Source organism: Bos indicus, chromosome 10, assembly GCF_029378745.1.
Source record: "Bos indicus isolate NIAB-ARS_2022 breed Sahiwal x Tharparkar chromosome 10, NIAB-ARS_B.indTharparkar_mat_pri_1.0, whole genome shotgun sequence".
NCBI lineage: Eukaryota > Metazoa > Chordata > Mammalia > Artiodactyla > Bovidae > Bos > Bos indicus.
Window position 1 is genome coordinate 6,508,239 of NC_091769.1, and position 7,904 is coordinate 6,516,142.

General features: G+C 38.3%; 1 non-coding gene across 1 annotated transcript; it reads right to left on the reverse strand.

The window, feature by feature from the left end:
- Window positions 1-938: 938 nt before the first annotated feature.
- Window positions 939-1,041, reverse strand: LOC139185550 (U6 spliceosomal RNA). The gene has a single exon (XR_011569121.1). It is a non-coding gene; the product is annotated as a U6 spliceosomal RNA (small nuclear RNA).
- Between the last annotated feature and the right edge of the window lie 6,863 nt (window positions 1,042-7,904).

A 7,904-nucleotide genomic window follows, 5' to 3' on the forward strand; every position in this document is an offset into this window, starting at 1 on the left:
CCTGATTATTGTTTTGAAAGTTAATGAAATTCCAGAATCCAGCTTTAAAATGCAACTCCTCATAATGGACAAAAAGTTTCAGAAAAAATTGGAGCTGTGTCTTCCCCTGAACTTCAGAGAAGAAGGTTGATAGGGTCACATTGTGTCTATAGACAGCTTTGGGTAGTCTGGCTAACACAATGGCAGTTTACAAGTCACTTCCTAGAATGGTCACTGTTGGCATCCTGCCCAGAAACCCTTGGATACTTTTTACTAGCTCTGTTTAATCACTTTCTTTTCCCCCAAATCCCCTAGGGCATCAACAGAATATTTTACATAAAATATTTTACTTAAAAATGTTAACGAGTAAAGGGGGAATGTAGATAAATGGGTGGATGAATATATTTGTAGAATTTAATATATTTATTAAATCAATATATTATTTATTATAATTTATTGATTATATACTTATTAATAATTAATAGTGTTTAATATATAATTATTAATTGTATATTAAATTAATATGTTTAATTTAATTTTTATTGAATAATTCATTAACTGATAAGGGAGAAAACTTGTTAATTATTATCCATTTGCCAGAATAGGTTTCAGAATAACAGAGATTTCACTCAGGGAATGAAACTGAGGCAGGAACATTTATTCTCTTCTCCTGTGATTTGATGACTATTTTTAGCGTTGTATTTAGATTCCTTTGTGTGTGTGTGTGTGTATTTATTATAGATTTTTAGGTTGCAGTTACCATGAGGTTTTTTGTATAGCAGTCTCTCTGTCTCTCTCTATATATATACACACACACATATATATGATTGTTTTTAAGTTGCTGAACTCCTAATTTCAAAAGCATTAAAAATACTCTGATTTGTACTCTTTTCCCCTCATGATAACTGCTTTTGATACCATATTTTAACATTTAATTATTTTGTGTATCCTTTAACTGAAAAAATATGGAGGACTTCACAAATTTGTCTGTCATCCTTGCCCAGAGGCCATGCTAATTTTCTCTGTATCCTTCCAATTTTAGCATCCGTGCTGCTGAAGCACGAAGACAGGAACATTTAAGGAGAAATTTCCAAGATCGGGCATGATAACCAGAGAGGCTTGCCCGGTTGAGTGAACGTAGAGGAAGGAAGATCTGCTTGTGTGGGGACAAAAGGAACACGAAGGACACGTTTATTTGGTCTTCATTTCCCTTCAGTAGACCCATAAAATATCACAGTTCTGTGTGCAAGGCAGACTGAGCCAGGAGAGGACAAGGCAAAGCACCACCGTCTGGTGACCAAATCTGGAAGGGTCGGAAACCGGCCAACACACCACCCCGAGGGCAGTGAGGCTGTTCCGGGCTCCTAGACTGAAAAGAGCCTCCCAGCGTGGGGGGGCTCGAATCACCTGGCTGCGTGTCTTCCTGTCTGCCCGCCTCCCAGCTCATTGATTGGGGTGAGTGCTCAGCTGTCTTTTCCTGCTGAGAAAACTGCCTAAGTGCTGCTCTCCGCTCTCCTGCTCTTTCCGACACACACGCACAGACCCACTCCTAGCAGGAGATGAGCTCCAAGCGGCGCAGCAGTCATCTAATCTATTGATTGCCCTTTTCCGGTGGCCTTTCCTGAGGAGCTGCACTTACTGGGACGGCAATGTGTGGAGCTGACGTTTGAAGAAACAGAAGTTGAGAGGAGGTAGCAGCACAGACTGAGGCGCCTTGTTGTGAGAGCCAGGGTCTCATGGGTGGCCTGCACAACTTCCGCGGGCCTCCCTGCCCAGGAGGGCCCATGGGTGACCTGCCCTTTGAGGGGGTTTGAATGGTAGCCAGTGTGTACACGCTCACTGCCTCAGCTCGGGCACTGTGAGTGACAAGACACAGGAGAGGGAAAGAGGTGGGACTGGGGGATTTTGCTCACTCACAGCTCTCACCAGCATCCTCCAAAGTTGCCCAAAATAAATATTAGATCCATATAACTGTTTCTGGCTATATAAATGCAGTTTCAAAATAAGTCCCTGACACCTCTTCCAACCATAAAGCTGCCCCAAGCCCTTTCTGGGAAGAAATTCTAAACTGAGGGACAACTTGGCACAGAACAGTTCCCTAAGAGAAGTTCTACAAATTAGAGTGGACATTAGCCTATCTACCAATATCGGATTCCTTTTGTAATCCAGGCCTGTGGAAGGCTGCACTTCTCAGCTTTTGTGTTCCTTGAAGTTGAAGAGGACCATGTGACTAGTTGTGACGGCCACTGTAATGGCACACACCATTTCCAGGCTGAGACAGGGAATCGCCCGTGTGTGACTTTCCAGGCTTTTTCTTGCCCTACTGAGGCAATCGTGAGATGGAAGGTCCAAAAGACAGAAGCAGCCTGGACAACTCAGTCCCCGTGCAGAGGACAACTATCCTAGAGAAATGCCTGGGCCTACAAAGGGCCTGGCATGAGAGAGAAATAAACTTTTGTTGTATAAAGCCTTTGAGTTTGGGGCTTGTCTGTCACTAATTTAGCCAATCCTTACTAATTAATATAAGACGTACTATTCAATGGAGTGCCTATTTTTCCCCCATATACACTATATTTTATTTGATTTGACTTTTTTTTTTAATTGGAGGATACTTGCTTTACAGTGTGTTGGCTTCTGCTATACATCAACATGAATCTGCCTGTTAATTCTCCTCGGATGCCACGTTTCCTTCCTTCAGCTGAGTACTATCCTCTGAACCAGACCTCTCTCTTCCAATCTTCTCCCAAGCCAGATACCCCTTCCAGGCCTTGCTTCCACAGAGCCTGCTCAATTGTGGAGTTCATGCTTAACCACTCAAATCTTAGGGTGCTACAGACTCAAGAATCTTTCTCAGCCAGACTGGCCAAAGCAGGAAAGTCTGTTGAAAACTTATCCATTTGTTTCATGAACCAAAAAAATGTTAAGCCCCATGGGGAATTAGTTTGAGTATTCAGGGAAGAGAGACTATTTGCCTGTCTTCACTCAATAAGTATCTTTACCTGATTCAATTGTGAAGCAGATCAAGTATGTCTTCACTAGGTAAAGGTAAGACTACTTTCCTTTTTTCCTGACACCTGTAAGTCAATCTTAGGACTTAAAATGTTGGTGTAAAAATAATTGCTTTTCTATGTCTATGAAGTTAACACTTAAGTGCCCGGAGGCTCTGCCAATGACGAAACATGAAAACCCAAGCATTTCCACAGAAGGATGCCCCTTTGACCAAATAAAATGTCTCCTTGCTCTAAAAGTCAGGCTTGCAGGCTTGTGAATTGCTCCATTGATTTGTCTGAAACTTGCCATGACTGCTGGGAAGGAACTAACTAGGTCTCTTTTCTCACTGATCACCTCTGAGCCAAACCTTCAGGATAAACAAAGCAATGTCTCCTCAGATGGGCTGTAAGAAATCTTCCAAGGTCACCTTTGAAGTTAGTGAAGTAGGCATCGCTCAGATGGTATGTGCACTTGCAATTTTAACTTATTTAGAAGCAAGTAACAGAAAGTCTCAACACAGAGGTTTGAACAATTAGCATTCAATTGATGATTTCTCCTTGGTTTAATACTTTAGAGCTTCAAAGACCTCTTGAAGGTAAGAGGTATCCTTCAGAGAGCACTGGACTGTTATCCCTCGTCCCCAGGACACAGAAGCTTTTTTTTAAATGAGCTGTAGAAAGGCTGGAAAGCAGCCAATTGTCAGGAAAGTCTCTGTGGGTTATGTGCAGGGCAGTCATGCTGATCTTACTTTCTGCAGAAGACACTGGTAGTTGCCTCAGTGCTACAACCTGCTGCGTATCTATCCAACATCCAATGTTTCTCTCTCTTTCCTTCTCCAGCTCTTTCAGGGAGGCAATAGTCTACTGATAAATCATACCTAGCTTAAGCCAGTCATGACAGTGCCGTTTCCTGCTTTCTCAGATTCACAGATAAAGATGACCTCATTATGGCCAATGAGATATAAGGGTACGTTTGCTAGGGAACTTCTGGGAAGATACTTGTATTTGTAATGAAATGAACAGGCATGGCTGGCACTAAATCCTGCCTTAAATGTAAAGATAATGCTTAGTGATAGAGCAGTCATTTTGCAATCATTAGACCAAGCAAGAGGGAGACGTTTCAAGAAAAAGCTTGAGATGCTAGCTAGCTCTCTCCTCAAAACCTCTGCATCTGGCTGAGATGGAGTGACAGGGATCAGGTTTACCCTTCTACCTGAAATGGACATAAAAGAGGACAAAATATACGAAGTGACAGATTTCAAGGCAATGAAAAACAGTGATATATAAGAAGCTGAGAGGAAAAAAACATGAGCTCTATGATTGCTCCAGATTTCTGCCTTGACAAGGGTTTCCAGGTTGTGGGACAGGAAGGAGGGACCCAGGCAGAGCTAGTGGCCTTCCTGAGTTAAAAAGATAGAGGAAGAATCTGAGGGGACAAGGGCAGCTAGGTTTGCAGGATGGGGTACTGGAGTAGAGGGAGCTACCAAGACAGAAATCCAGCAGTCTGCAGAGAGTTTTCCTTGAGTTTCAGCCAAATATTGATCAACACAGCATGTAAGAAAATTGTGTAAGGCCAGGGAAAAAAAGTGAATTATGATATGTTGCCTGACCACATGGAATCAAATTAGAAATTAATAACAGAAAGATCTCTGAAAAATCCCTAAATATTTGGAAATTAAACACTTCTCAAAATAACTGTAATAAAGGAAATAAAAAGGAAAATTAGAAATTAGTTGGAACTAAAAAAAAAAAAGTATATCAAGTTTGATGGGATGCAACTTGGCAGAAAGTTATAGCACTATTTTAGCAAAAAAGATTTTTAAGTACTTTCAAATTAGTGATCTAACCTTCTATCTTGAAAAAAAAAATAACAACTAGAAAAGAGCCAGTGAGACCCAAGATAAACAGAAGAAAGGAAATAATAAATTTTAGCGCAGAAATCAGTGACATAGAAAACAGAAAAAAAAAAAAAAGATTGAAGAAATAAAAAGCCAGTCCTCTGGGAAGATTAATATATGTAATTAACAATCCTTATTAGTTAAAAAAGAAAGACAAAAATTAGCAATGTCAGGAATAGTAAAAGTAAAATTGCCACAGATCTACAAATCTTAAAAGGGTAACAGTGGAGTATTATGAATAAGTTTATGTCAATAAGTATGATAGATGAAAGGGAAAAATCCTTTGAAAGACCTACAAAAAACACACATAAAAAGAAATAATCTGACTAGCTCTGTATCTGTTAAAGAAATTGAGTTTATAGTTAAACTTGGTCCACATGACTTTGCTCATAAACTCTACCAAACACTTAAGGAATATTAATCCTAGAGAACTCTATTATAATTCTAACACAACTGACCCCACAGAAAATCTCCCCCCAAAATTGAAGATGAGGAAAATGTTTCCTAATTCAGTTTATATGGGCACATAACCCTGAGATTAAAACCAGATAAAGACATTACAAGAAAAGAAAACTACAGTGTAATATACCCCATAAATATGTATGCAAAAATTTTAAACAGACATTAGAAATGCAACATTGGTTTAACATTTGAAAACTGTCAATGTAATTCACCAAATAAACAAACTAAAAACCAAGCAACTTTATGTGATCATCTCAATAAATGAAGAAAACATTTTTTAAAAACTCAGCATCCATTCCTTATATAAATTATCTGCAAACTAGGAATAAAAGGAATTTTCCTTAACCTGACAAAAGACATTTACAAAAATGTACAGATAACATCATACTGACTAGTGTCTTCCTAAGATCAGAAACAGGACAAAGATGACCTCTCTCAACAGTTCTATTCAACACTGCCATTGATGGCAGTGCGATCAGGCAAAAGTAAACAAATAAAAGCTTTTGTTTTTATGGAAAAAACAAAAAGAAAGAAAGAAAAGGCATTCAGCTTGGAAAGAAAGAAATAAAACTATTTACATACATACACAGAAAACTGTGTAATCTATAAGAAAGCTACTAAAATAAAAAGGTGAGTTTGGCAAGGTTGCAAGATACATGCATAATCTATAAAAATCAATTTTATTTCTATATACTAACAATGGACAATCAAATATTGAAAGTGTAAAAAACAATACCAATTACTATAGCACAAAATATTTAAAATATTTAAAGATAAATCTAATGGAAGTGTTCAACATCTATATACTATACATATTATTAAAAGAAAATTCATAAGTTACAAATAAATGGACAGATCAATTGTGTTTATGGGTCTGAAAACTCAGTTATTACTACAATGCCATTCCTTCCCAAACTGTAGATTTGATGAATCTCAACCAAAATCCTAGCAAGCTTTTTTTTGTAGAAATTGACAAACTGATTCTAAAATTCATATTGTAGTACAAAAGACCAAAACTAGACAACCATCTTTGAAAAAATTTGTTGAAATTAAATTATTCGCTTTCAAGAGGTTACAAACCTACCATAATTGAGACAGGATGATAATAACACAGTTAGATAAATAGATGAATGAAACTGAATGGAGAGACCAAAAATAAGTCCATACCTATATCAATAACTTATTTTTCACAAAATTCCAAAAGCAGTTCAGTATAGAAAGATAACACCAGAATAACTAAATATCCATATGCAAGAAGAAAAAGTGGAGTCTGAGCCTTGTGTGTGTGCGCTCATCACGTCTGACTCTTTGCAACCCTTTGGGTTATAGCCCACCAGTTTTCACGGTCCATGAGATTCTTTAGGCAAGATTACTGGAGTGGGTTGCCACTTTCTCCTCCAGGGGATCTTCCTAACCCAGGGATCGAACCCACGTCTTCTGTGTCTCCAGCACTGCAGGCGAATTCTTTACCCCTGAACCCTACCTCATACTATACACACAATTAACTCAAAATAGATCGTAGATGTAAATGTAAAACCTAAAACTACATTAAAAAAAAAAAAAAAACTTCTAGAAGAAAGTATAGAAACTCATGGTGACTTTGGGTTACACAAAGGTTTCTAGATACTACAGTAAAAGCATAATTCATAAAAGAAATAATTTATAAATTGAATCTTATGAAAATAAAAAACGTCTGGGGACTTCCCTCTTGGTCCAGTGGCTAAGACTGCATGCTTCCAATGCAGGGGGGCCAAGGTTCATTCCCTGATCAGGGAACTGGATCCCAAATGCCACAAATAAGAGTTTGCATGCCGCAACAAAGATCCTATAAGATCCAGAGTGCCGCAACTAAGAACTGGCACAGCCAGAATGAATAAATAAATACTTTTAAAAATAAAAAAGTCTGCTTTTTGAACAACACACAGAGAATGAACAGGTAAGCCAAAAACTGGGAGAAAACATTTGCAAATAACATATCTTATAAAAGATTTGTTTCCAGAACACACAGAGAACTTTTAAAACCTGATAAAAAGGAAACAAAAGTCCAATCAAGAATGGGCAACAGTTTGGACGATGCTTCACTAGGAAAACACAAGGAAACAAACACAGAAAGGGAACAATGTTAGGGAAATACAAAGTGAAAACACAATGTGATACCACGGTAAACCCATTAGAATGGTGAAGATTTTTTAAAAATTATCATACCAAGTGTTGGATGAAGGATGAAGAATGGGAACTCTCATACTGACTGGTAAGAAGTTAAAATGGTGGAACCATGTTGGAAACAGAAGATCCCCTAGAGAAGGAAATGGCACCCCACCCCACTTCAGAATGGACCTTAAAATAATTACGCTGAGTGAAAGAATTCAGAGGGAAGGAGTCCATACTGTTGATTCTATTTATATAAAATTTGAGAAAATACAAATTAATCTATAGTGACAGAAAGCAGGTTAATGGTCGTGTGAGGAATGTGGGGACATGGAACAACAGGCTGGTTCAAAATCAGGAAAGGAGTACCTCAAGGCTGTATATTGTCACCCTGCTTACTTAACTTATATGCAGAGTACATCATGAG